Raw genomic sequence first — 26,979 nt, 5'->3', positions numbered from 1 at the left:
TGTCTGACTCAGCTGATTTGCGGTGTGGAGTACCTCAGGGTTCTGTGTTAGGTCCTTTATTGTTTTTATTGTATGTTCTTCCACTGGGAAAGATAATCAAGGACTTTGATGATGTTTCTTACCACATTTATGCTGATGACATTCAGCTGTACTGTTCTTTTAAGACTTCTGAGATCCATAAATTGGACTCCCTAATGAGCTGCCTAAAGCAAATTAAACAATGGTTGGGTGCTAATTCACTGCAGTTAAACTCAGACAAAACTGAGGTGCTGGTGATTGCCCCTGATGATGCCAGCCCATGTATTAAACAGTACCTGGGTGTTTTGAATGAGTCATCTAAATCCCACCTTAGAAACCTCGGTGTCATCTTTGACAAAGATATGTCCTTAGAACACCACTCTAAGCAGCTAACTAGGAACTGTTTCCATCAGCTAAGGAATATCTCTAAACTGAGAACTGTTGTTTCAAATAAGGACCTTGAATTGGTAATTCATGCATTTGTATCGTCTCGTTTGGACTACTGCAACAGCCTATTTACTTGTCTAAATAAAAAGGAATTGTCCCGTCTGCAGCACTTCCAAAATTCTGCAGCCAGGCTCCTGACTCGCACGAACAGATGGGCACATATTACGCCAATTTTAAAGTCTCTTCACTGGCTTCCAGTCTCCGTTCGTTTTGCTTTTAAAATCATGGTGCTGACTTTTAGAGCCCTACATGGCCAGGCTCCTTCCTATATTAGAGACTTATTTTGTCCCTACACTCCCTCTCGGAAGTTGAGGTCTTTGGACCAAAATCTTCTAATGATCCCTCGTACTCACTATAAGTCCCGGGGTGACCGCTCCTTCCAGGCCTTTGCGCCGAGGCTATGGAATGACCTCCCGCCGTCCCTGCATTCCCTCGACTCTATAGATGTTTTTAAGAGTAAACTTAAAACTCACCTGTTTTCTCAGGCTTTTAATAATTGACGTGCGAGGGCTGTGTTATGCTTATTATGTCTTTCAGATCTTAATGTATTTTGCTTTTTATTTTAACGTATTTTATTTGTATTTTATTACTTGTTGTGTTTAATTTATTTGTATTGTTGTAAAGCACCTTGTGATGTTCATTGTCTATGAAAGGTGCTATAGAAATAAACTTTACTTACTTACTTACTTACTAATTTATTTAATTAATTGTGTTAATACACTGCTCAGAAAAAAAAGGGAACACTAAAATAACACACCCTAGATCTGAATGAATGAAATATTCTTATTAAACACTTTGTTCTTTACATAGTTGAATGTGCTGACAACAAAATCACACAACAATTATCAATGGAAATCAAATTTATTAACCCATGGAGGTCTGGATTTGGTGTCACACCAAAGTGGAAAAAACACACTACAGGATCCAACTTTGATGTAATGTCCTTAAAACAAGTCAACATGAGGCTCAGTAGTGTGTGTGGCCACCATGTGCCTGTATGACCTCCCTACAACGCCTGGGCATGCTCCTGATGAGGTAGCAGATGGTCTCCTGAGGGATCTCCTCCCAGACCTGGACTAAAGCATCCGGCAACTCCTGGACAGTCTGTGGTACAACGTGGTGCTGGTGGATGGAGCAAGACACGATATCCCAGATGTGCTCAATAGGATTCAGGTCTGGGGAACGGGCGGGCCAGTCCATAGCATCAATGCCTTCATCTTGCAGGAACTGCTGACACACTCCAGCCACATGAGGTCTAGCATTGTCTTACATTAGGAGGAACCCAGGGCCAACCGCACCAGCATATGGTCTCACAAGGGGTCTGAGGCTCTCATCTCAGTACCTAATGGCAGTCAGGCTACCTCTGGTGAGCACATGGAGTGCTGTGCGGCCCCCCCAAATTAATGCCACCCCACACCATTACTGACCCACTGCCAAACCAGTCATGCAGGAGGATGTTGCAGACAGCAGAACATTCTCCACGGCGGCTCCAGACTCTGTCACGTCTGTCACATGTGCTCAATGTGAACCTGCTTTCATCTGTGAAGAGCACAGGGCGCCAGTGGCGAAGTCGCCAATCTTGGTGTTCTCTAGCAAATGCCAAACGTCCTGCACGGTGTTGGGCTGTAAGCACAACCCCCACCTGTGGATGTCGGGCCCTCATACCACCCTCATGGAGTCTGTTTCTGACCGTTTGAGCACACACATGCACATTTGTGGCCTGCTGGAGGTCATTTTGCAGGGCTCTGGCAGTGCTCCTCCTGTTCCTACTTGCACAAAGGTGGAGGTAGCGATCCTGCTGCTGGGTTGTTGCGCCCCTTCGGCCTCCTCCACGTCTCCTGATGTATTGGCCTGTTTCCTGGTAGCGCCTCTATGCTCTGGACACAATGTAACAAACTGCATTAAAACCTACAAAACAAACAGCCATGACAGGATATATTTTATCAACAGGTGTTTACGTTGAGTGATGCTGCTGTAGAACTTTTATCACTGCTGCACAAACATTTACACTTCAGTGATAAAAAAAGTGTTTAGCCAGATCATTGGTTTGTTGGTTGGGCACATTCTGTCTGCATGTCTGTGCACGAGCAGCAGGTGAACAAGTCACGCAGCTCTTGAGGTCTCATAATGTGTCACAAAAACAGTCAAGTTTATATTACTTTTATAAATGAAACCAAATGACCTTATATTAACTGCAACATATTATCGCGTGACTTCTGTAGATGGAAATCAGGAAATTCTTCACCCGATGCAGAGACAGGGAAGCAGCAAGGAGAAAAAGGGAGGTAAGACCACGGTGAAATCAGTTTTAGGCTGGATATTCCACATTTGCACTGGAGCTACCAGCATCTCATTTAGGGACCATCAACAAATGACGGGCTTTTCATCAAATGGAAATTCTAAAAAAAGGACATAAAACGATATTTTCATACTAAAGAGAAGAGGACTTCTGATGTAAACAAAGAGAAATAACACGTATTTTTGGTTTTCATACAGGGTGCCAAATCTTTTCAATTGCTTTAAATTTTAATTGAGATTTTAATATTTTTTTTAAGAGAGAGAAAAAAAAATCCAATAGCTTCTAAATCAAGTGACCCAGTCACTTCAAACCAAAGCTGAACTGAAGCAGATGACCCTCCAAACAAGACACAACCATTCTGACTTTCTTAAAGCTGAGTCACAGTCAAGTGATTGACCACTTTGTGGAATTGAAAAATAGGCCACATGCTTTAATGCTCAAAAATAGTTGAATATTACTGTGGAATGTGCATGAAGAGAGTTCTGACTTGCCATTGTTTGTTGTGGCATTTATGCTTTTGCTGCCTTGTTGACAGTGTTCATGTTTGTTAAATATGTTCTTACACTCATTAATATCTCAATTAGTATTTTTGGTAGGAATGTGGCAGCGGCACGGGGCAGTGTGTGTGTGTGTTTGTGCATATGTGTGTGTGTCAAATCTCAAATCTTACTGAATACTGGTAAAGAAGTTAAAATTGAAGGGCAGACAATTACGTAGCAATAGGAACAACACTGTCCATGCAGTCCGACCTGCCCGAAGGGCCCCACCCACCATCTACCATGCTGCAATGTTAAGCAAAACTGTTTTTCAAGGCGCTTCTGGGGCTATGTGGTATATAATCAGAATGAAATAATAGTTTCTCACGCAGTATTGCCTGAGGGCACAAAGGTCCTGTGTGTTCAATGGTCTTTTTTTATCCATGGCTTTTATGCAACATGACTTTCCTTGACTCTTATGTTACCTGTCTGTGAGAGGATCTCACAAAGTATGTATTTTTATGAGAAATTGTTTGTACTTACTTTGCACCTTTTCTTTGTATCTCACACACACTTCTTAAGTTTATACAAAACTTCTTATCCTATATACACAGGGCTTCTTTATCACTCAAACTCACAGCCAGATGAACACACCGAGTGCAAATGTCTTTGAAAATGACACATGGAGATGCTAGTGACTGAAGCTCTGACCATTAAACCATTAGACAGGTTTCTGTATCATATGTTTTTTTTTTTTTTTATTTAGTCAATACAGATGGACTCGGTTAACCACAATGACACAGCAAAAATATGTTTTTGATATACGTGTAAAAGACTGAAATATCAGATTTACATAAGTATTCAGACATTTTTTTTCTTAAGTTAAAGAACTTTTCGTTACAAGGGCAGCCTCAAATCTTCCAGAGCCACTTCCTCTTGGCATATCATCCAAGCTTAATTTAGTTGGAGGGGAGTGTCATCACAGTCCTTTCCAAATGATGATAGTGGGCTCTAATACTTTGATGGATGTAAGCATTATGACTAAGACTAAGAGCAGTCTAAGACCAAGAGCAATCTTTTCACATTTTGAATATTGTCCCTTGAGACTCTCAGCAGCCCATAATAGTTTCTAAAACTACAAGCTACAGATTAGACCCTGCAGTGTGACTTCTCTGTAACGGAGAAGTCATTAGCAACAGCCTGAGTATACTTCAGTTTTTAAATCTGGAACAATTAAACTGCTACCTCCATGGCATTTTAATTGCTTTTTACAGTGTTACAACAATTTATTATGATATTATGCATTACTTTTATTAATGGAACTCAGTTTTTTTCAGTCTTGCTCTTGAAACTTTTTTCAGCAACTTGGCTACAATAACATTATAGTTTTTTCTAGATTTTAGAGGCAGCATGTCCCAGTTGAAACATGCACTTTAACACTAGAACCATTGTAAAAGAAGATTTTGCACCTAAAGGAACACGTGATCCACCATATGTAACATAAAATGGCACTTTGCATTGCGTGGTGTGAAAGGTGTGGCCCTAAATGCAGACAAATGACGCAGTAGGGAGACCGATGCAGGAACAAGGTTTTAAAAAACAAAACTAAAAGATTACATGAACAAAACTTGGCATGAAGTCTACTAATGGACTCGCAGAGAATAAATGAAACCAAGGGGTATATGTACACGGGAGAACTAAATGGAAACAGGTGGCGCTAGCGAAATCAAACCAGCTGCGCTAATGACAGGAAGCAGAAAGCAAAACAGAATTAAACATGACAAAGAAAAAATAACAAACAGATCATGACATATAAATACATACTATATAAATCTTTATAATAATTCTCTTCTTGTTGCTTTTTTTTATTATTTAGGCTAATAATTTCTTTGCGGTAGGTCCGTAATTATAATAGCTTTGTTTCCTCCTGCCAATCAATTATGTCATATGTGAATCATATATAATATTTTTCCTCGAGTAACTGGGATTCATTATTTCTGGAATGCTCATTCTCCAGGGTTTTAAGTTGCAATAATAGTTCATTAACTTGTTTCTGTTTTTCTTTCTTTTTGCATGATGACCAGCTTTGGATGCATCCCACAAAGTGCTTGGGGACACTTCTTCATTATTATTCTGTTCTTGAAAGTTTTTATATCCATTTTCAAAAAATTGTTTAAATAGAGGGTCATTTAACACACTTGTATTGAGTAAATCTGTGTCTGTCTGAGTAATAGTCATGTCTGGAGTGTACTTTCTGTGGATGAGAGAAGAAGGTCTTTTTGGGGTGTAGCTCCCTCCAAATATCCATCATATTTGCTTCCAGCAAAAGCTTCTTCACTGTATATGTCTCCAGTTCATTATTTTAGTCATATTGGTAGATTCAAAAAAGGGCTACACTTGTATATTCCAGTCTCTGCCACAAAAAAAGGGTACCCCTGGTTTCTTTAGTAGTCAATTTGAATTTCTCTTAATCAGTGTTTGGTCATTAACTGGTGGTCTGTAAACATTGAGCAATGTTATCAGCTTATGCTCAACAAGTCCAGTTACTAGGATATTTCTCCTTGCATTGTCTGCTAGTTGAAAAGTTATTTTGTTAGAGAATAATACTGCAACACCTCTGGAGGAGGCAATTTTTTAAATGTCTCTTGCCAGAATATTACATCATGATTTTCTCTTTTAATCTAATTTTCTTTCCTTTTGACCAGGTCTAGTAAGCCATTAACATTTAATGTTATTATAATAGATTCCTGGAATAACATCATTTCCCCCTAAACAATCATACATAATAATAATTCAGGGGTATTCAACTAAAATATAAAGAGGTTCAATTAGAGAAAAACATTTGGAGCCAAGGTCCAGGAGGTGAAAATTTAGTGTATCCCGTTCCATATCCAAGGGCTATGACTTTATTGTGGAAACTCTGTGAGAATTGTGGGGGGTTCATAATAAGAGCAGGGCCAACCCAAAAAAGCAACTACACTCAAGAAAACGAGCACATAAACCCACAACTGTCGATATTTCCAAGAGACTTCACAGAAAACAAGTCAAAAGTCGCTTATAACAGGTGGACTTGGCAACACTGCTCGTCCGTATCTCTCCCTTTGTTTATCTAGCTTGTCTTTATCCAGTCTTGTTACCTGCCTCTTAAAGTCTTGTCTGTCTGTGCTGTAGTGCCGCAAAGTTTACTGCCAGCAGCTTCACAGGCCTAACTGGCCAAGTGTATTACGTGGGATGGCTTAACTCACATCCAACTGGCCTGTGTGTTTACTGATCACTACAGTAAAGACTACACAAATAAAGACTACACAAATAAAGACTACCGTCAGATTTTATATATATATATTTATTAATACACACACACACACACATATATATATATGTATATATTCATTTTTTTTGACAAATGTCGAAACGTAGACGAAGAACTATAGCAAAAACCGGCAAAAAAATTGTTCTGTTTAGGAGTGATTTACCAGTTTTTATTTCAGTTTTAACCTGTGCATTGTTTTATTCCTAATAAAATGTGTTTTTTGCTTGTGAATCTGACTATCCAGGTGAAAAATTTCAATCTCTGCTTTATTTCCAAAGATTACTAGAGGGTATATCCCCCTCCTTTAGTTGGCGTCATCACTTTTTTAGGTTTAAACAAAACCTCAATAGCCTTAACCCCACCACAGACACAAACAGTCATCGATCTTGAAGGTGCTTCGGTCTGATCTGAAATCTTGTTTACTTTCTTCTTCCCTTCACCTTAGTTTTTTTTCCTAACCACAGTGGTCTTTTCTAATCCTTCCTTATTTATACATGCTAATTACACCTGATTTAATGACACTCTCTATTGTTTAAGTGCTTATCTTTTAGTCAATCCTTCAGTTATAAATAATTTCATTGGTTTCCAAGCATGTTCCCCCATCATGCTCGCTAAGCAACCACATTCAGGCTTCATCTGAACTGAGACAAGACAGATTTCTTGTTTTATTTTTTGTTTTTTATTTATTATTTTGTTTAACTTGTCCTGTTCAGCATCATAGCAAGCAAAATGATAATCTGGTTGCTGTATCGTGCTGAACAAATTTGCTCTGCCAAGGGGAGGCCTATGGGTAAGGCTCCTCTTGATAATGTGATTAATTTATTTATTTATTTACTGTGAATCACGGAATCTATGTAATTATGCTGGACCTGACCGGAGGGACAGAAAAAGATGGAAAATAGCAAAAAGAGCAAAAGGGAAAGAAGAAAGGAGACAAAAAGATCACAGACAGAAGGCAACAACCCTTCAATCCACACCATCACCAGACAAGAAACTGTTACACCTGTACATGAACACACCAGAAAATTTCCTACAACTTTTACAAAAGCAGAAACACACACACAGAAAAAACTAGTCATTAAGAGTTTTTAAATAATAACCAAATCAAAAAGACATAACACCGACCTCACAACTCACAGGAAAAATTAAAAAAAATAATTATAGCTTAGTATTAAAACCCACAACTTGTTTTAAAAAGTTGTCTGTACTGATGTCACACCAAACTACTAAAAACGCTGCTGTAAATATTTTGGCTGGGTTAAAAAACTGTGGCCAAAATGGTTTGAGCTTCGTTAAATCGGATCTGGGGGTTAAGCTTCTTATGGTCTGAGACTCACTCAAGAGCCATTTGGCAAATTACGAAAAGCCTGTAATGTGTCTTTAATGAAGAACGACCCTTGTTTGAAGTCATTTTTCATTAAAGACACATTTGGGTAATAAAGACATAATTGGGTAATGTGCTGATTTTTTTCAGCTTGCAATCTCATCTAAACAAAGTAACTCTGGCTCTTAGTCACCTTTGGCTTTGTGGTCACCTGCCTGACCAACTTCCTTCATCCTCGATTTCTTGTTTGGTTGGACACCTTCTTCCATTTTTAAAACATTGAGGCTACTAGGTTTCTGGGCACCACCAAATCTACAGTTTGGAATAGGTCAAGACCTCCAAAAGCCCACTTTTGGTTATTAATTGGGGAGATTATGAAAAAACAAACAAACAAAAAAAAAAAAAAAGAAAAAAGAACAAAACAAAAAAAACAACAAAACCATTAACCATTTAATTGTATTTTATTATCCACCTGTAGAGTGACCTAGAGTCTATAAATAAAATGTATTATTACTATTATGTATATAATCTCAACCAGGTTCATCTAAATTTATTTACTTATTTTTTTTAATACAATACAAGAGGCAAGCAGTTATATCAGTATCACATATGGACAAAATATAAATAGAATTGGACTCTGTTAACTAAAAGATCTGAATGGATTGTGAGATTAGTGGATCATGGGAAGATAGATGTAGTTGTACTGTCAATCATACCATGAAATCTTCATTATTTTGAAAAATACCATACTTTATAATATTGATAATACTTCCTAGCGCTAATTTCTTATATTAATATTTTTACCTTTTGAGGAACAAGAAAATATTACAAATAAAGCCAACTTTGTAAGATGTTCCTCTTCGTACAGATACACTAATTAAGGAATTCTATAGCCACACAGACAGTCTTTATTTCTTCTTTTAAAATGACTTCCAGACTGAGTGTGTTCACCAAAGATATCTTTATTTTGGAATAAAAATTGTAACATTGAAAGCTCAGTGTTCTCAGGTTTCTGTAATCCTCAGATTTGTTCCCAGTTTGAGCTGTCACCATGATCCTTTGAGATTTACCATTCCCATGATGATTTGTTCCCAATCAGATGAGGCAGATGCTGCCTGTGGCTGCTCATTTCAGTCATAGCACATGCATAAAATCGCATGACCACTCAGTTTCCATATGACACCAGTTGATTTGCTCCCTCTTTCACGTGGCTTAAAAAGACTCTCACATAAGCCAGAAAACAGAAGGGAGAACATGACACTCCCTGTTATGTATACTGAAATATGATTTCATACAAAGCCACCCTTAGACAGATTCTTCCCCAAAAAAAAACAACAAAAAAACAAAACAAAACAAAACAAACAAAAAAACAAACAAACAAACAACAACAACAAAAAAGACTTCAGATGTTAACAAAGTGATACCAAATGTATGAAAGCAGTACGCTGGTGTCAGTGTGAGATGTACAGGCAGCAGCGACAAGCAAAAATGTTGTGCAGGAAAGCACAAAGAGCAGCTTGTTTTCCCACTGCTTCATAATTACTTGTCTAAAGATGAAAATTCACCAAAACCATTTTCACAGACCTCCTCATTTTTTATTCATTACTTAAGATGAGTATAAGGTGTTCTTTCACCCCTAAATAACCCTCCACTGATTTCATATTACAAAATAAAGGCTTACCGTTTGACAGAAACAGGTCGCTGCGTGAGTTGGTTTGGTTACAAATGGTTTAGTGTGCTTGCCAAAAATCTGCTTAGATAAGGTGAGTGCAGTCAGGATGGTGAATAGAGATCTACTGAGGTTATATAACACCAAAACTCACAACAAGTCAGAGAATAATTTAATATAATTACAGCAATTTCTTTGCTTGAGTATATTGCTGTGGAGGATTTTGTCACTGGCAGTTAAAGGTTGTTATTGTGTTACCTTTCAGTGGTGTTAACATCTGCCTGGTACTCTAACCCAGATTTTAATGAGGACCAACGTCTGCTGTTTGCTGATACCATCTGTTGTTTCCAGTTGTTATTTTTCCAGGCCATCTGAGTTTATCCTCTCTGTCCTTTCAGTGATCCGTATCACCTCTGATGTTTGAATATGCCTATTTTATTTTCTTTTTCAACACAGCCTGTCCTTGAGAACAATCATAAAATACAAGGGATGTCAGCTCACATAACAGCTCAGGACATTTAAATATGTCAAGAATTCTTAACGTATGCCATAGGGTTACCACAACTTAGTGTCATTAGCCAAAATAAATACAGAAAAGAAAAAAAAACAAACATATTACATCACTATTTCTTCTCTTTGCAACAGATTTAATTACAGAAGGATTGCCACCCCTTGAGGTGTATTTTATATTCCACCCCAGTACCACCAGTGTGGTGACATTAATAGAAAATATATTAAACCACATGTTTCTATGGCCATAGATTACCAACAATGGAAAAATATGAGTATAGTAGGCATGTTATATGGATAGTTATAATTTGATTTATTTTTATTTTAACCTTGAGATTAATTATTACGACATAACTCTGATTGACTCTGAACTTAGAGTGCTCCTAACTGAATAGTTTATTCCTAACTAGGAATTTGTTCCACATGTGAGGAGTTTAAAAGTTGAACGCTGCCTTTCCATGTTTAATTAACTCCGGGAACAGAAAGTAGACTTTACACTGATAACCTGAGGGATCTGGTTGGTTTATAAAGACCTCTCCTGGCCATTCAGTGCTTTGTAAACTGACAGAAGGATTTTAAAGTCAATTTTTATCTGAGGACTGGAGTTATATGATCCACTTTCTTGGTCTTAGTGAGGACTCAAGCAGCAGCGTTCTGGACTAACTGCAGCTGTCTGATGGACTTTTAAGCGAGCCTTGTAAGGACAGCGTTACAGTAGTCCAGTCTACTATATATAAATGCATGGACAAGTTTTTCTTAATTTTGCTGAGTCATCAGTCCTTTAATCCTCAATATCTTAATTAAGTGATAAAAGGCTGACTTCACAACTGTCTTAATGGAACTGGTGAAATTCTGGTCTGAGTCCATGACAACTCTGAGATTTGTGGCTTTGTTAGTTTTTAACATCACTGTTTGAAGCTATGCTGACTTTTCATCTTTCTTCCTTGGCTCCAGAAACTTTACATTATTTTAGTTTTGTCCTCATTAAACTGAAGGAAGTTCTAGCACATCCAATCTTGAATTTGTTGAAATGCATTTGATCAGAGTTTGGATTGGACTGAAGTCTCTTTGTCAGATAGTTTTGTAGATTTATGTGTCATCAGCATAATTATGATAACATTTTGTTGTTTTTCATCATTTGTGCGAGTGGGAGCATGTAGATGTTGAACAGCAGTGGGCACAAAATGGAGCCTTGGGGAACTCCACAGGTTATTTTAGTTCTCTCATATTTATAGTCACCTATAGACACAAGGTAGTCCCTAGCCAGAAAGTCCTATTCAGTTTTTCTAGTGAGATATTATGGTTGACCTTGTCAAATGCAGCACTGAGATCCTGTAGTACCAGGACTGAAAAGTTGCTGCTGTCTGTGTTCAAGCGGTTGTTGTTGAAGACAAGAGCTGTTTCAGTGCTCATGCATTAGCAACCCATGGCCTTGCAAAATAATATGTTTTCTTCCCATGCCATCAGGCAGTTCTGTATCTTCCACCTGATTTTGAATATTTCAGTAAAATCATGTTTCCTCAATGCTACATGTACATGCTTGTATCCAACATATTGCTGACCTCAGTTTCAATAACATAATATTACGATTAAGGTTCTTACAAGTTGCATAATGGATAATCTGTTCATTATTCCTGTTGATGGGTCAGATTAAATACTTGCATTCACATTATGTCTCCCCTTATGCAATCACAGTTCATGCACCTATCCAAAAGTCTCATTAATGTCCCTCTGACATTACGCATTGCCCTGCATGGATTCACCCATATGCAGCAGCCTTGCTGTTTTGCACAGAAGTCCACCAATGTCTATGTTGCCAGATCTCGGATGAAAACAATCTATGAAAACAGACCGAAAACGAGGACAAAGTCACTTATTATAATCACATCTGGCATCTGCACCCTAGGTCATACACTAATTTAAATATTGCTCACTGTGAATAATACAGATTACAGTAACCAGAAAATGCTGTTGATGCACATTATTCTGAGTAATTTTACTGTATATTTAAACACCAAATAATTTTAAGGAACACATTATGCCTTCAACCCCTAGATGACCAGTGTTGCAAATTTGTGACAAACCACTTCTGGTCTTTTTAATTTATTTTTATTTAACTAAATATAATTTTTTTTTCTCAATTTATTTTTATTAATGTATTAATTTTCATGATATTTATTTTCTTGTTATGAATCTCTTGTTATTTATTCATTTAAGACTAATTGTAGTTTATTTTATTCTAGTCTTTTTATTTGTATTTCTTTCCTTTGGTTTTTGTATTAATTTTATTTTTATAACATTGTTCATAAATTCAGGTGTTAATGAGTTAATCTCTTTGTGCTATATAAAAAGATCCAGAACATAATTTTACAGCTTGGAAAAATGAGGGTGACTATCCACTGCCGATAAATTACAACCACCTACATAGTTCTGTGTCCAGGCATCTCTCTCATCTGAGTTAGAGGTGATGGAGATCCAGCCAGTAGCTAGTTTGCAAAGAAAAAAGTAACACCTTACTTGACAAACACAGTTCTTCTATTAATTACTAATATACAGGAAAATATTAAAAACAGACTGAATTTTCTTCCTTTCATGACCCTGTAAATGAATGTGGAGCAGGTGCATCATAAAATACATTAAGTTTTTGTCTTGAGAAGCAGGTTGTTTATAGACTAATTAAATCACAATTTGCAAAAACTTCCACCAACTTTATCAACAATCTGGTCTCTTACAAGTACCAGACTTAAACTCACCAGCCATTTCTTTAGGGCCACCACATTGCTTTCAAACAGGAACTGCTAATCTGAAAATCACACAGCAACAAAATATATTTAGTCATGCAGTCAAGATGACTAGGGGAAGTTTAAACTGAGCATCAGAATGAGGATGAACCTTTCATGGTTGTTGGTCTGAGTATTTCAGAAACTGCTGATCTACTGGGATTTTCACACACAATCATCTCTAGGGTTTACAGAGAATGGTCTGAATAGGAGAAAATATCCAGTGAGCAGCAGTTGTCTGGATAAAAAGACCTTGATGCCAGGAGAATGGGTAGACTGGAGATGATGGAAAGTTAAAAGTAACTCAAATAACCACTGGTTATACCAAGGTATATGCAGAATGGCTGGACACAGACTGGATGGAAAATGCAACACATAAGCCACCTACGAGCAGCTGCAGATCAGTGGGGTGTGGAGAAGCCTGGAAACTATCTCAGGCTTCAAAAGGCCCCACTGAGGGTGGCCGAGGGGGACCTGAATTGGGCAATGATCTGAACCCGCATTTCAGTAGGTTTGATCAAGCACCCATTCTTCCCCTGACGCAGCTGCGTTCAAACAGCTTTACAACTGGACTAACCCCCATACCTCTGGCTCATTTTGCCATCAAAGCACTTCAAATCTCCTTGGACTCAGCCACCCCTCCAGCCCACCCCTCTCCTTTACAGCAGCACAGGTGACAACAGAGCCGAGTTTAAAATAAAAAAAAATAAACAAATAAAAAAATTACAAAAGTAAATTAAAACACTCCCGATCAAGCAGGGTCTCCAGACGGAGCAGGGGCTACTGGCTCAGGAATCAGGACTGGACAGGAGCTTTCCCTCAGCCTACACCAGGGTAGGACTGGCACCTACAGCTGGTGAGAGGCATGAGGCAGCACATTAGCAGAGACTTCTACAATATCAAAAGGTTAAATAAATGCTACATACCAGACAGGCACTAAAACAACTCAGGTGAAAGCTTAACACATTTCCACCTGTGCCAGTGATTATCAACCCAGGCCTAACTGAAGATAATCCATTTATGGAAGATCTAAAATGCATGGGAAGCAATAATGAGCATGAAGCCAAAGCAGAACAGAAACTGTGATACTTAGTTAAATTCTAGCTGTGCTATGAATGTTTAAAACTTGTGTTTTAATAGAATCATCTGGCTCAGTGTGTCCTTCAGCTAGAACATCCAGTACATAGTGGCAGATAAGTAAGAACCAGATGTAATTAAAAATCATCAGTTATCAGTCAGGCCTGTTGCTGTTAGATACATGCCTCGATTCAACATTCACACACACTGAACAGCACATCCTAATTTATTGCGTGAGCAGTGGGTGGCCTGCTCACATCTATGATAACTGGCCAATTACAATCGCTTGCGTTTCAAGCCATCCCATTGTGCGAGCCAGTCTCCGGGGCTAAGAAGATAAAATATGATCACATCTTGTGTTCGGCTCTCAGAGGGGATGAGCTGTCCTCTGAGCCCAGCGCTGCATTGCTTTACCTGTGACCCGAATTAGAATAAATCTTTGCTAAATTTGAAGAGATCCTCTCTTGCCTTTTGTTCTCGAGCTTCCAATGAAAGAATCAGTTTGACAGAAACCAAAGGGAAGACAAGACTCTTAACTTTGACACTAGAAGCCACACAGTGTGTGTTTGGAAGAAATTATGAGTTGGAGTGAGAATCACTGCCATCTGACACGTAGTTAGGGTGTGGCACACAACACCATCTTCAACACCATCCAGCCAGTGCTCCTGAAAGCCAAACTGGAGAGGGCTGGGGTAGATCTTCGTCTGGATTGAGTGGATTCTGCACTATCTCACAAATCGGCCCCAGTTTGTGAGAGCTGGGACCGATTGTGTGTCTGACCTGCTAACCTGCAGTGTAGGTCCCCAGAGGAAGATCTTGGGTCCCCTTGCAGTGTAGAGGGTGTAGAAAAAGTCTGTAGAGATACTCTAGAGATACCACAGGTCTTAAATCCCTGCAGCTGTCAGACTTTACAATGAACACATGAAAACTGTTCACATATTTATATACATGTTTGTGTGCATGTTTATCTACTGTACATACTCATCCTGTCAGACCATATACTGTACATATTATTATTATTCGTGTGTTCTTGTTTGATATCACTTGTGTTCTTCTTAGTTCACCTGTACTGTTGCAACAAAGCAATTTCCCCACTGAGGGACTAATAAAAGTTTCTTTTTCTTTGTCTTACAAGAAAGGACAAGGCAAAGTGTCCTTCTTGAGTAAAGCCTGGTTACGCACATAAGGATTTTTTTTTATCTTATGAGATTTTTTTTTATAATTTTGAGACCTCTTATGTAAAGATAAAAAATCAGGCATTAAACAGTTTTGATCAAAATGTGTGTGGTGCTCTGATAATATAATCTAAGAACAACACACACATAATGATGCTGTCCCACAACTGATCTACAATCTAATCCTCTAAGCTGGACATCTCACGTGACCAAACGCAATCTAACAAACAGGTAGAAGAACAACCATAGCAACAACCAGAAAACACTACATCCAGCAAGGAAGAGGATATGTAGGACGAGGGAATGACGGTGGTCTTGGGACTATTGTCAACAATCGTTTATTTCTAAAAGTACTATTGACTGGCTACATTCCATGCCACGTCACCATCCACACAGTCACAATTCATGTGTCGTCGGCTTTTCTCACACATATAAAGATATGGGGTCGAAAATATTGAACATCTTGGCTACGACTCGTTTCGGAGCCGATTATTGGGACAAATCTGCTCGTAACACACCTCAGACCAAATGATAATTGTACAGGAAAATCTTATAAAACTCGTGATAATCTGGCGTTTGCCGTTCTTGGTCGGGAAGAGGCAAAACTGAGACAAAAACAGCTGATAATTTTTATGTGTGTACCAGGTGTGTACTGAAGAGAGTAAGAGCCCCCTACCCATCATGTGTACCTTCTACCGAGACACCACTGAGAGCATCTTGACCAGCTGTGTAACTGTATGGTTCAGAAGCTGCTTAGAACAGAACGGGACAACACTGCACACAGCGGGAAGATCATTGGTGTCACACTTCCCCCTCTCGTGAACATTTACAACACCCACCTCACCTGCAAAGCAGGCAGCATTGTGAGGGACTCTACCACCCCTTGTACAGCCTGTTCAGCATCTAGCCTTCTGGAAGAAGGTACCGAGCCTCAGGGCCTGTTCTAGCAGACTTTTGAACAGCTTCACCCACCAGGCTGTCAGAAAGCTGAACTCTCTCCCCTCCCTGCCACTCCCTCCCTCTGCCTTCAGAAACATTGAACTCTAAACCCCCCTCAACATTTACTGATAGAGGCTACAATTCAGAAAGAAACTGACTATTATTTTTGCCTCTCCTTGGACTTTTATTTTATTAATCAAACACAGCAGGAACGGCGCCACTGATTAGAGTACAATGAAGAGCAGGTGCGACTCCCCAGTATGATTGAACTTTGTGTGCTTTCTCTTTTAGCAACCAGCTAGAAGTGGGATCAAGGTATTATATATTTCATCATAAATTATACAGATTTATGGTGAAATTGCATTGAAATTGATTTTCGAAAATCTACCAATTAGGTTATATTAAAGAAGAAATCATTCTGTTGTTTTTACGTTAACATTGTTTTATTTTTTTATGTCCTTTTAGTTCTCACATTGTTTCTGAGTGAACAATGTTCAAAAGGAATTTACACAATAAAGGAAAACAAATGAACACTAATAAAAGACGACTCGAAACATCAGTGCACTTTACCATTGCCTGGCTCAGTCTCCTACACTCATCAAAACTGGACATGAGAAGATTGAAAAATGTTTCCTGGTCTGATGAGTCTCCATTTCAGCTGCAAAATTTAGATGGTGGGATCAGAATTTGCAAACAACATGAAAGCATGGATCCATTCCTGTAACAATGTTTCAGGCTTGTTGTGGCTTTTTGGTGGTGTAGGGCATATTTTCCTGACAGACTTTGGGCCCCTGTGGCTATTAGTACTAGTAGTGTACCTAATGATGATATTAACAATAGTAAATCTAAGTTTTAATATGCTTATCTTAATTTTCTTGCTCTTTCTGTTCCTCCAAATGACTATTTTGTCTTTTAGTTCACTCATTAACACACAGTCATGCTCAGCTCTTTAGTAATTTTGTAATAACATGTATGTATAACTTAGAGGAATGAAAGTGACACTGTTCATCTGGCTGATGCAGAAAATCTTAAATACAATGATATGGTGTTGCATTATGGGAGCTGGTGCATTCTCTGTTCTTGGAGCTTGGCATATTCAAGGGACTAAAGCTCAGGATATCTTGTCCTCTGTTTCCATCAGTTTTATAATTCCTCTTTATTATTCTGTCTACTGTGAGTTCCCTGACACACTCAAAGTGCAGTGATGGATTATAGAAGTGACTGTCCAATATTTTCTTTTTCACATGTCTTGAAAAAAGAAGAGAATTACTACAATTTTGGTGATATGAGTGAAAAATCTTTAGAACCGATGCTGTTAGGGAGGCTGATTATTGAAATGCTTTCCATGACTGATTATAGTAATAAAAAGAAAAATGAAAACTTGTGTTGCATTCATGGGTTACATGAGGCTTCTGCTTAGAATGACGATCAGATAAATTCCTGAGAGACTATCCCTGCAGAAGTGTGCACGTGAACAAAAACATTGCAGTCTATATAATTACATTAGGAAAATGTTAATGTATGCAGTGGATGTTTCATGAAAGCACATTGTTTGTCTGAACTTGCAAGCAAAGAAAAAAGATCAAAACTCAGTTTAAACAAAATGCTTAACAAGTCTTTTTTTTATTCCTACAATACAACAGCAGTGGTTGATGTCTGGAATATGTCCAAGGTGGTACTTATTCTTATTTTTGTGTGCGTTCCATTTATTTGTGTGCCCATATGTAATGTTTGTTTATCTTTAAAGGTAGCCAGTTGGTACACTTATTGATTAACTGTCATGGTCTATGGCTTTAGTTATGCTTTGTTTGTATTTTGGGTTATTTTTATATTATATTGTTCACCCTTTGTTAAGCCTGTCTTGTACACAAGCAGGTATTTTGACAAATGCTGATTTTTCTCTGTATAAAAGACATTTAGTTATTGGGACAACTTTGAGAATAAAGTTAAAAGTTTTCTGTTTTTCAATGAGTTGCTTCATCTGTCTATTGAGGAATAGACAACCACTGCAAGATCACCTTCCAGGGTTCAATTTTTGCCCACACCAAGCTATTAGGACAATTAATTAAAAACCTTGGTGCACAGTAGCTTATTTTTTTACTTTGCACATTCTCAAAATATAAAGCTTATCAGCATTTGGAACAACTGTGCGTTCAAAACCTTCAAGTTAAACATTTTTTTAACATAATTAGCTGGAAAGGTTGAGAGCTTCAAGAAAATTAATTTAGCTATCACTACTGCAAACCACTGGGGTCCAGGAAACAATAATAAAGATGTGGCAAATGGGAACTGAAATATTAGAGGTGTCAGTATGTATACAGAGGGAGGTGATGACCAACTGGTAAGCAAGTGTGGTGGAAGCAGTTAATTAAAAGTGGTGAAACTAATAAAACTGGGGCAACTTTCACAAAAGCAGTTGGAAAGAGGTGTACTGCATCAATGCTATTGCCAGCTGAAACACCACCCATTTGCAATAGATACTACTGAGACCACTTAGACTGAGGCACATGAACGATACTGAAATCTGATCAATTTGTTAACAAATGGCAAACATTTGTCCAGCCATAAAGATTGAAAAGGACAAGAAAAAGTTGATGGCTAGTTGATGGCTTTTGTTTAAAGTGCTGCAGGATTAAAATAAATAAATAAATAAATAAAAGAAAAAAACTGTATGGATTTGGATCTCATATATTTCCAGTATAAAAGACTTGGCTTAATACTAACTTGGCTGATATTAAACAGACTTAAAAAATCTGAATTGATGACCAGATCTGCTACACACCTTAACTGTAAACTGGAAATAAAGCATTCCACCCTTTTCTGGCTGAGGACCATGATCTCAGATTTGGAGGTGCTGATTCTCATCCCAGCCGCTTCACACTTGGCTGCAAATTGCTCGAGTGAGAGCTGAAGATCGTAGCCCAATGAAGCCAACAGAACCACATCATTCGCAAAGAGCAGAGACCCAATCCTGAGGCCACCAAACCAGATCCTGGGGAACTGTTGTCCGATGTCCACATAATGCTGCAGAGGCATGTCAGCCAAGACAGTCCTAGAGCTTCCAGAGCCCTAAGGAACTCTGGGCGGACCTCATCCACCCCCGGGGCCCTGCCACTGAGGAGCTTTTTAACCACTTTAGCAACCTCAGCCCCAGATATGGGAGAGCCAACACCAGGGTCCCCAGAATCTGCTTCCTCATCGGAGACGTGTTAGTGGGTTTGAGAAGGTCTTTGAAGTATTCCCTCCATCGCCTCATAACACCCCGAGTTGAGGACAGCAGCCCCCCATCCCCTCTGTACACAGTGTTGATGGAGCACTGCTTTCCCCCCCTGAGCCGCTTGATGGTGGACCAGAATCTCCTCGAAGCTGTCTGGAAGTCATTCTCCATGGCCTCTACAAACTACTTACATGCCCGAGTTTTTGCCTTAGTGACCGCCAAAGCTGCTCTCCGCTTAGCCCGCCGATACCCATCAGCTGCCTCTGGAGTCCCACAGGCCAAAAAGGCTTACTGCTGATGTCCACCAACGAGATTGGGGATTACCGCCATGACAGGAACCGACTGGCCACCTCAACAAAAGAGGCACGGAACACAGCCCACTCAGACTCAATGTCCCCCATGAGCATTGTTATATAATATGTAAATCATTAAGGCTCCAAGTCTGTCTCTTCTTATGCTTTTTTTTTTTTTTTTTTTTTGGTTTTTCATCTTATAGTTTTCCATGTATGTTTTTGGATTTCCTGTCTGTGCATGTGCAGCTGTTTTTATTAGTTTGTAAAGTTATCTGCTCAACACCAGCCTGACTACTTGGAAACTCAGCTGACGTCAAACACCCAACACTGACATAAGCTTTGTAGGAAAAGACCCAATTAAAATAAATGACTGTTGCATACAGATGGAGATGGAGCTGATGTGCCTGTAAATTTTTTCATTTGCTTTTATGTAAGAAATAGAAGTATACAGAAGAATAATTAATTTGGAAGCGAGGGACGAGCAATGCTTGTATGCATCTCACCTTTTGTCTTTGCTCAAAGAGAATGTTTTTTTTTTTACTTTACACTAAATTCAAAAGCATCTTTTCCTAATTAAAGATAGAACAAATTTTTACACAAACCTAGGTGGAAACTGTGGAACAGTATTATAATTTGATTACACAACAACATAAAGGTGTAAAGGAAAGTGATATAAACTGTGCTCCATTTCTTAATAGATAATTATTGTGTAGCTATTTTTCATGTTATGTAAGTTTAGAGTCCTATTCTACTTCTTTTAGTTGCATGCATCTACAGTTGTATGTGCCTTCAAGTACACTTGAACCAATAAGGCCAAGGAAAATATTGACACTTTTGAGCTTCACTGAGAAAAAAGAAACTGTTTTTTTTGGTGTAAGGCTTACATTTTACAAGACTCCCCCTCCCCATGAATTATTTCCTTATGTAAGAGACACTAACTGTGGTTTATAGCTTGAAAGTGAATTCTAACAATGAACAATACTGCAGGCAAACACAGTTATGGGAAAAAGAAATAGCACTGTCTTTTAATTCAGAGGCTTTACATACAGTATAAGGATATAATAAAAGAAATCATCTGGCTCTTACCAGGTTGTAAGATTAGGTAAAGACAGTCTCAGATAGATAAAGATACATAGCATAATAAACTGTGTTATTTATTAAATAAAACCTAATAAAGCCAAAATGCACTGAGTACACACATACTGCTTCCACAGGAATTAAGAGGTTAAGCAGGATCCAGGTGTTGCTAATCCGATGCAAAACTGGAAAATAAACAATTAAAAACCCTTAGAGCTACAGTTTAGACGCTTCAGGATTCAGTTAACATGTTAAATGACAACTCAGTTCTGAAATGTTCATGACAACATTAAAAAAAAAACCTGAGAAAGTATGGATTGAGTGAAAGGGTTGCAATAGAAAACCTGTTTCAAAAAGAACATGGCAGCACAACCTAGGTTCCCAAACTATAATCTGAACAAACCACTAAGCTTCTGGAACTTGTTCTTTGGACAGATGTCAGCTGTTAAATATGGTGGTGGAGGGATGATGATTTGGGTTTGTTTCGCCGCACAGAACATGGACACCTTGCATTCATGAAGTTCACAATGAACTCCTCTGTACACTAAAGTATTCAGGAGTCAGATGTGTCTGACTACTAAAGCTTGGCTGAAACTGGGTCATGCAACAGGACACACACAGCAACAAATCTACCACAGAATGACTAAAAGAGAAAAGAATGAAGGGATTGCTCTGGCCCCAGCAAAGTTCAGACCTCAATCTGATTTAAATGATGTGGTGGGACCTAAGACAGCTGTTCATATACATATGGCAGTAAATCACAATTAAACCGAAACAACTTTGTGAAGAACAGTGCACCAAAATTCTTTCACAACGTTTGACTTATATTGTTATACAGAAACAATAACTTCAAGTTGCTGCTACTAAAGTTGGATTTACAACTTTTTAAATCATGGGGTGAAGCTTTCTAAACCACTGAATCAGTATAAAACTATTATCTTGAAATGGTTCAGTGTTATGAAGCGTTTGACACAATTAAGTATGTTGTTATCTGCTCGTCAACTTTCAACATAGTATCTGCATGGAACAGTTAAAGGCAATGTACCATGAAACAGTAAGACAGTTATGCATAACAATAAAGGTTCTATGAGCAGCTTGAAATTTGACTTTCGAAGACCTTAATAATACACTTGTTTTAGTGATTGTGTCAGCACAGAATACTGTATACGTCTTATATTGTTTGTGTTAGACTGATAAAATACAACTGATGGGTATTTTTCTATCATAAAATAAGACACAAAGAACTCAGAGTGAAGTCAGCTTCATCGCGATGGGGAGAGACTGTGGTTCAGCACTCAGAGAGTGTCTGGTGTCAACTCCGAAGTCTCAACCCCAGTGCCCCCTTTTTATTGAGCAGCTATCACACTTCAGAAGAGCAAGCAAAGTTCTCGCAAACTTCAAACAGGGAAGCACATTAGCATACAACACTTTATGACCCTTTTCACACAGAGCTGTGACCACCACATCCTGTCCTCTGCAGGGTGGGTGAGACAACAAATCATTACCCATCCTTAAGGGAGAAAGTTTAAACTGTTAACTTTAAACTGTCAACTTCGCTTACTCTAACAACAACATTGTTTTTTACTTCAAAAGCCTGTTAAACAAACAAAAATAAAACAGGGAAATGCTTGTGAAACTAGGACCTCTTATGACAACAGATGTACAAGATAATAGTGAAACTGAGCAGGGCATGGGGTTTAAACTTTTTTAATCTAAGAAGAGGATTATTTCAACTGAGTTAGATTTTAGTCTGTTTCTCTTCTTTATTAATATTCTTAGTATGTCCAGGGCACCAGTCGCCTGCTAATTGCTAGGATAGGCTCCAGCCCCCTGTAACCCTGAATTGGAATAAGTGGTATAGAAAATGAAGGATGAATAAATGAAGAGGTAGGGCTCACCCACATGAAGCTGAACGTCCACTGTTGCATAACTCTTTGAGTTGCACTAGCTGGAAATCAGAACAGAAGGTGGTGAAACCCTTTATATACATTTGTATACATTTTTGAAATTCTATCTATCTATCTATCTATCTATCTATCTATCTATCTATCTGATTACTGAGGATGATAGCATGGAGCACAGAGGACTGATGAGGACTGATGCAGAACTTTGTGGACTGGTATCAGCTTAACTACCTCCTCATCAGTGTGGGGAAAACCAAGAAGATGGTGGTGGATTTTCACAGATGTCAGTCTGCTGTCCCCTCACCGGTGAACATCCAGGGAACGGACATTGAGAGAGTAGACTCTTATAACTACCTGGGTGTTCACCTAAACAACAAACTGGACTGGACTCAACACAGACGCGTTGTACAGGAAGAGTCAGAGCAGACTCTATCTGCTGAGGAGACTGAAGTATTTTGGAGTGAAGGGGTCACTCCTGATGACCTTTTATGACTCTGTGGGGGCATTGACCATCCTGTATAGTGTGGTCTGCAGGAGCAGCCTCACAGAGAGGGAGAGGAAAACGCTGGACAAAGTCATCATGAGGTCCAGCTCTGTCCTGGGCTGTTTTCTGCATTCAGTGCAGGAGGCAGGTAATAAAAGCGTCCAGGCAAAACTGACATCCATGCTGAGTCCCAGCCCCTGCAGGACGCCCTGTCTGGAGAGCAGCTTCAGTGACAGACTGATCCATCCTCACTGTGCGAAGGAGAGATACCGCAGACTTTACAATGAACACATGGAAACTGTGTTTACATGTTTATATACATGTTTATGTACATATTTATATACTTTACATACTCACCCTATCAGATTATATACTGTACATATTATTTATTATTTATTATTTGTGTGTGTGTGTGTGTGTGTTCTTTTTGCCATCACCTGCGTGCTTCTATTTACTGCATCTGTACTGTTGCAACAAAGCAATTTCCCCACTGAGGGACTAATAAATTTTTCTTATTCTATTTAAACATAAACTAATGCATCTGATCATTAAGGATGTGTTGTTGATAAAGGCTAGTTGAGCATAGACCTCTGTTGGGGTAATTAGATGAAAATGCTCCCACACATTTAGGCCTAATCCCATTTCTCTCTTTTAAGTCTCGATTTAATGTCTATACTCTTCAGATCACATTTCACTCACCAGACTATCAGAGCACAATGTCAAATAAGGTTAGAAAAGGCACAGTTTAGCAGGCATCGGCTAACAGGTGCACATGCAATGGACAGTTGCTGTCAGTACAAGCTGACCTCTGGGATCCTTTTAAGCAGAGTCACTAACTGAACTGGTGATGGAACAAAACAGCCTCACAAACGGCTCCATTTAGCTTTTAGGTCGAAGCGGCACTTTTCAGAGAGAAAAGGTTTTAATGGTGTCATCAGAGAAATGCTCAGCCTTTCTGCATGGGGTCTCATCTCTGATGTGTTTTTGTTGCCATGGTGACATGGCATTTTGTTGTCATCAACTCTAATAATTTATAGGTGTTTGTAAACATTATTATGAATGATTGTTATTTATGGGAGTTACTTATAGCTAAGATTTGTCTGTTTCTATAATAACTGTGTTGTCCAATTAGGTAAACATCCACAGTTCATGTGGATAAAACTTTAACCATCTGCCATCAGAATATAACAAACTACAACCCCTTTCTTTAGTCATGTTCACACCATTTAAAGGTAAGTTGTTTAGTTTCATACTTAGCCTTGAAGCTTGCAATACTTGAGCATTTTTATCTGAGAAGACAAAACTGAAATAAAAGGTTCCTCTAAGGAATGTCACCCAGTGGCCAATGCACTGTGAGAATCAGCCACCTCCAGCAGATTGGATGATTGGACCATCATGTGGGGATGTTGACTGAACACAGTGAAGTCAATGGTACCACCAGAAAAAGATGACATGCCTAATTAAATTAAATTCTGATGTTTTTGTTTGACAGATACAAAAGCATCGGAAAAACAAGAGAACAAAAAGCAGCAGAGGTTATTTTGTAGCTGCACTGCTGAAGTTACCTGGGAAACGGAGCAAAATAGTGCATTTTTTTAAATTAGTTGCATCTCTAAGCCCAGAAAGGGTCACATTCGTGGACCCATGAATACTCAAACCACTGCTTTCACATATTTCAAGTTAAATTATCAAGATGTTCATCTAAAATATCTTGATATTAATATTGTAGACAACACTAATGTCTTTGGCCACAATAACTACAACATCTGTAATAACCTCTTGTTTGCTTGATTGTCATGTATCAGACGGTACATAAAAAATACAAATGCAATAAAAATTAAATTTGCTGCTAATCTTTGACATATCCAATCACCACCCTATCCCCTTATATGTACTATGTACAAAAGAATAAAAGTCTTAAATTATATGAATTGTAACTGAATTAGTTTTAAGCAGGTGTGAAGTTGTTAAAGTCTTTCATGAAAAAAAGCAGAAACAATATTTATGTTTGATGAGTTCATAGTAGTTTTTTATTTTTTATTTTTATTTTTTTATGTGTGAATACTTTTGGCCATTAAGGTTATCAAAGGGTGGAAGATACATCATCATAGTATAAAACAGATGTGAGAGAAAAAGACATTAGACTAAAATAAATAAAATAAAATAAAATAAATAATATAAATAAATAAATAAATAAAGGTAAGAATTGATGCCACTAGTGGCAACACAACCAAAATTAACACTATACTAAAGTTGAGAAAGACATAAGGGTTAAATTAGATGATTTATCTATATGATGGCTGTTGGCAGGAATTACCTCCTGTGACTTTGTGTTGCAGCAGATCTGAAGAAGCCTCTCACTGAACACTATGTTGTATAGAGCAGTGGTTCCCAACCTCTTTTGCTTGGGGACCCCCTCCATGCATTTTCCAAAAAGCCATGGACCCCCTGCCCCACTTCGTGCTAAAACCATTCTTGGTTTAATGCTTTCAAAAGTGAGATTCCCACCATAAATAATGTATTCTGGCTGAGTCCTGTCCTTTGATAAAGCCCAAGTTAAATTAACAACATATAGCCTTACTTGTTTTCCACATAAAATAGGGACAATGTGAAGACATTAATCACAATAAGACCTGCAGGATAGTTGGCTTTGAGGATCAGGGTTGGGGACCTCTGATTTAGACTTTAAACTCTGTGGTGCCTTGAAAACAAGTGTTTCAAAAGTTTTTCAAGTGGTACTAAGAAATGGAATTTGATGACCCACTGGGTCCAACATTAGTGCATGGGCGTTGTACGTGTTGTAATTTTTACATTTATGATTGTCTTTTATTAATCATTTGATTTTGATAGTTATTAATCTACTGGATAAGAAATTTAATGGGGGACTAAGTTAATTTAATTCTTTATGTTTTTATTTTTTGTTTCAGTCTCATTTTACTTATGAGTTTTATTTTTGTGGGTTGTTTAATGGCATTTATATAGTTTTAATATGACTGTGTTTCTTTGTTTACCTGCCCTGGAGCCGCAGATGGAAATTAGCCGGTGGCTAAATCTGGTACAATGCATCCCTTCTCTTCTGAGATTAATATTTTTGTGCATGGTACCTGACAAATTAAACAATAAAACAATAAAAAAAGCTATCACCCTTCTTGATAAGTTTATTCGGTTTCTTTAAGTCTCTGGTTCTTAAGGTGCTGCTTCATAGATGGTTGCAAAGATAATTGCACTTTGACAGACTTAAAGAAGATACCTAAAAACCTGCTGCAGACATGGAAGGACCTAGCTTCCACATAAGTACAGTCTGCTCTGTGCTTTCTTGCAGATGGCTTTGGTGTTGCATTTTCTGTCCAGATATACTTTGGGGTATATGTAGTCCTCTACAATCCATACAATATTATAAATTTACTGACCAGTTTTCTGTACTCAACTTCTTGTCCATTACTGATTCTCGCAACTGCAGAGTGATCAGAGAATTTCTGCAGGTGACAAGAGTCAGAGTTGTATTGGAGATGTACAGTGTGAAGAGAAGTGGTGAGAGTACAGTCCTTTGTGGGGCTCCAATGCTGCTGACCACCATCTCAGACACACAACCTTTCAGACTGGTTTGTTAGGTAGTAATAAAATCCAGGTTTTGGTGGAGGAATCCACCTGGACCTTATGGAGCTTCTCACATAACAGAGCAGCTGAACTGTATTAAAAGCACTTGTGAAATCAAAGAGCATGATCCCTCTCCGTGCCTGATTTGTCCAGATGAGAGAAGGCTCTCATCTCAGAAGCAGGTAGATGATGGCATCTTCAATCCCATGGGGAACGTTCTGTACAGGTTTTGAAAAAATTGATGTCCAGGCCTCCATCAGTCTGATTCCCCTTTAACTTGAAGTCTGTGAACTTTTTCATTGCTGACCACACATCTCTCACATTGTTCTGCTGGAGCTGGCTTTTCAATTTTTTACAACAAAGTGCAAGGTAAAGCTAGCTGT

The 26,979-nt window shown here is 38.4% G+C and overlaps 1 long non-coding RNA gene across 1 annotated transcript; it reads left to right on the top strand.

Moving 5' to 3' along the window:
* Window positions 1–2,264: 2,264 nt before the first annotated feature.
* On the top strand, window positions 2,265–21,235 carry LOC121629514. Its single transcript, XR_006008384.1, has 3 exons — window positions 2,265–2,353; window positions 11,521–11,523; window positions 21,222–21,235. It is a non-coding gene; the product is annotated as an uncharacterized LOC121629514 (long non-coding RNA).
* Window positions 21,236–26,979: the final 5,744 nt, after the last annotated feature.

Source organism: Melanotaenia boesemani, chromosome 19 (genome assembly GCF_017639745.1).
Source record: "Melanotaenia boesemani isolate fMelBoe1 chromosome 19, fMelBoe1.pri, whole genome shotgun sequence".
NCBI lineage: Eukaryota > Metazoa > Chordata > Actinopteri > Atheriniformes > Melanotaeniidae > Melanotaenia > Melanotaenia boesemani.
The sequence above is the reverse complement of the archived record's forward strand: the minus strand, read 5'-3'. Positions and strand labels throughout refer to the sequence as shown.